We start from the raw sequence: 3,834 nt of genomic DNA, 5'->3' as shown, positions 1-3,834 counted from the left end.
TATAGCACTTTGGGGCAGTAGTGACTGCTTGTAAATGTACTTTATAAATAAACTTTGACCTTGACCTTGACATTAAGATTACCAAACCAGAAACTTATGGAAAAGGACAACATTGACTCTATGTAAAACTTATAGAACAGTTCAAAGTCTTGTCTATATTAGACTAATCATCATAATGTTTTTGCAGTGTAGGCGCTGATGCCCCTTATATAGTTTACAACATCCATATCTTATTTCTTAGAGATCCGTCACTGCTTTAAAAAGAGGTTTCTTTGAATATCTGCCACAAACTTCACTACAACTTTGATTGTGTCAGTGTAGTAGATAATCTGCCAATAACATGAGTTTCTAAAACACAGCATGTTTGCACAAATCTCATTTCAATTAAGCTATAGTGTTTATATCCTGCAGGCCAGCTTCATTGGCGCATACCCTGAATCAATCAATGTTCTCCCTTCAGGAAACAGATTTTTCACAACATACTTTTGTTCCAGAGATTCCCATCCATGTCCATCAATATGTCACCATGAGGCTGAAGCCAGCTCTAATTAGCAGTAAAGCTTTAGCCGGGCTGTTGTTCCTGTCCTCAAGTGCAAGCCTCACATTAATGTCTCATCTTCATCTTGACACTTATGCGATAGTCTCCCACTATAATCAATGCATATAATGAGTAGTTTATTCATGAAAAAAAATCTATTTAAAAAATCAATATATCCATTTGGGGGAAATATTTAATTTGAAATACAAACATTATGCTTTATTGTCTGCCACTCCAACCCAATCTCACGGAGTGAGATTTTGTAAAATATTGTAATATTGTAAAATATTTTACAAGGTGATGATTTCACCTTCAGGTCATGGCCTAATGGTAGAGAGTCAGACTGCTAATCTGAAGGTTGTGGGTTCTATTCTCAATACTGATGGGAGCATGGCACATACACTGTAAACCCCTATGTTGTCAATAATAAATAAATGAAGTTAACTTAAAATAGCAAGTTTTGGCATCAAAAATTAAACAGGTGTGCAAGGCTTTACAGGGTCGCACACCGCCAGTCTGGCCCTCTTTAGACCTAGGAACAGAGGAAATTTCTTTTGAGTCGGGTACCTGGCGGAACAGTAACCTTCTGAAGAGCTCGTTCCCCCATCCCTGGGTGTCCTGTGTCAAGAATGCTTGGCCTTACGCTTGCCACCTGGATTGGCAGCATCTGACACAGGCTGGGCGGCCTGCCTGCGGCTGGCTCCACACTGAGGCCTGGGTGGAGGCTGCTGTGGAGACCCAGCAGGAGAAGGAGTGGCGGCAGGGGGACGCCCTCTGCGATGAGCAGGCGGAGGAACTGCCACCGACGGCTGGGTGGAGGCAGCAGCAGGCCGCCGGGGTAGGATGTGCCGGATGGCCTCTGTCTGCACTTGGCCGGCAGAGAACTGTTGGGCGCAGTTCTCCACCGTGTCGTCGAACAGCCCAACCTGGGAAATTGGGAAGTCCAGGAACCGAACCTTGTTCACATCCGCCATATCAACCAGGCTGAGCCAACGATAGCGCTCCTGGACCACTAAGTGGACATCGCCAGACCGATCACGCACACGACAACACTTGTGCCCCGGAGGACGGGTCGGTTGCAGTGCAGAGTTCATCTATGATTGCACAGCCTTGGCTACCCTTGCGCATGTCCATGAGTGCCCTGGCCTGATAGACCTGTAGCAACGCCATGGCATGTAAAGAGGAGGTGGCTTGCCCACAGGCTTTGTAAGCTCTGCCCATCAGAACGGATGAGAACTCACAGGCCTTAGGGGGGAGACAAGGATCCTCCATCCAAAAGGCAGCGGCCGCCGGACACAGGTGCACCTTTGTCGCGACAAACCATTCCACTGGAGGGATAGCCTCGTAACCCACCACCGCTCCTCCGTCAAGGATAATGAGGGGGGAGGAGCTACTTATGGCAGAGAAAGTTGCCGTCCACAAACTGGAAAGCTCTCCATACACTTTGGGAAAGAAAGGTACTGGGGCGGCGAGCTGAGAACCAGCGCGGCCCGCCCCGAGATACCAATCCTCCAACCGTGACTGTTCCGGACACGGTGGAGGATTCCACTCGAGCCCGACAGCCTCGGTGGCCCGTTTCAGCATAGCTGACATTTCTGGATCTGGCTCGGGCAATGTTACACTCCCAGAGGGAGATAACACAGCTGAGTCATCATTACCAGAGGTCAGCTCACCCTCCGATGCTGCAATCGGCATCCTGTTCTCTGGAGGGGCCCTGAATGAAACGGCTGGTTGTTCCATTACAGAGGGACCAGCGCACTCAACGGGGGGCTCCACCGGCTGCGGTGTGATAGAGGAGTGAGGGGCCCACAGGTATTGGTTACCTGGTGGGGAAGCTAGCCTCACTATGATCCTCTGAACAATCATCCCAGACGGCGCCGTAGCAGGGTGTGGTAATGGGGACTCCACTCCGGTATTTTCTGTGAGATTTACATCAGACGAAGGTAACGTTAAGTGTGAATTCATAAAATCATTGCTAATTACATGTTTACCATAGTAGCACAACGACAAAGTTTTCAATGTCATATTTTTTCTGAGCCGTATTTTCTAGCCCACTGCCTTCAGTTAACTTACTGCGTGCGATGACAGCGTCCTGTGTTTTCAGACATTTATATCAGACAAAGGTAAGTGCAAATTTATAAAACCTTTTTAAATAGAATATTTACCAAAACATAAAATTAATTGTTCTTGATTTAAATTGAGTGCGTTTATGTTGTAAAAATTAGTCTAGCTATCTTAGCTAGTTTGGTAACTGTTAACTGGTAAGTTACTTAGCAACTGCTACATATACATTTCTAAGAAGTTAGTCAAATATTCACGTTTATTAATTAATGTTAGCCTAGCTAGTGTGCTTGAGTTGTAAACGTATTTTCCTTTGACAAATCAGCATACACTTTCTTCTCAACTGTCCTAAGAGGCTTCAAAAACAGCACTGAAGGAATAAATGCAGCTGACTTTTGATTCATGTGAGGCAGAAAAGGTGTGTTTTAGCAACATATTTAAAAAAAAAATCATATTTGTTAAAGTGCAGTGTAAATTTCACTCTTTTTGTTTGTTTCAATGTTCTAGTAAGTGTAGAAATCTACCATGTACTTAGTTTTATTATGATCTAATTTACTGTGTATATATGATTGTTTTTAGGCCAGGTGGTAAAATGCTGCCATTCTTCTTGAATACTGCCGCTCTTCATAGACCATAGTCATCAATAGGTTAATGCATACAGAAATCCTCTGTTCCCAGCCCCAACCATTCATCTTTAAGGACTGTGGCAATGAGACCCTTTGAACCAACAGTGGCAGTTTCCACAGGATGAGATCTCATGATGCCTGCTGTACTGACTCTATCTCACACATACAGTTGTGGTCAAAAGTTTACATCACATTGCAGAGTCTGAAAAAACTTTAAAAAAAATAAGAGGCAGTTTTTTTAAGTACTACCCTGATTAAGCTATTTCATTTAACATATGTTTACATTTAGTCAAAATTATAGCTGAATTTAAATTTAAAAAGCATTTAAAAGTGACCCTGTTAATTTTTTTAATAATAATTTTCATTCTTAATTCTGTGTCATTACCTGGATGATCGACGACTGTTCCCTTTCAAGGGAACTCGAGCTGCGTCAAACGCTGTGGGAACGCCCCTGCGTTGTGCGTCATGAAGCACGTATGGAATCAGCCCAATGGAGAGATGGAACGTCATAGACGGGTGACGTCATCGACCAGGAAACTATAAAGCACCCCATAAACACAAGCGCACAAAACACAACCGCTCCCCGCGGTTCGGGTCCCGCTCTTGCCG

General features: G+C 44.4%; 1 long non-coding RNA gene across 1 annotated transcript; it reads left to right on the top strand.

Annotated features, from left to right (window-relative positions):
* The first annotated feature begins 2,455 nt into the window (after window positions 1-2,455).
* On the top strand, window positions 2,456-3,473 carry LOC143737977 (uncharacterized). Its single transcript, XR_013203801.1, has 3 exons — window positions 2,456-2,661; window positions 2,925-3,017; window positions 3,179-3,473. It is a non-coding gene; the product is annotated as an uncharacterized LOC143737977 (long non-coding RNA).
* The last annotated feature ends 361 nt before the right edge of the window (window positions 3,474-3,834 follow it).

The sequence above is a fragment of the Siphateles boraxobius genome, unplaced genomic scaffold (assembly GCF_051911475.1).
Source record: "Siphateles boraxobius isolate OS27281-9 unplaced genomic scaffold, OSU_SipBor_1 1, whole genome shotgun sequence".
In the NCBI taxonomy this organism is placed as follows: Eukaryota; Metazoa; Chordata; class Actinopteri; order Cypriniformes; family Leuciscidae; genus Siphateles; species Siphateles boraxobius.
Note: the sequence above shows the minus strand (reverse complement) of the source record. Positions and strands in the feature narration are given on the sequence as shown.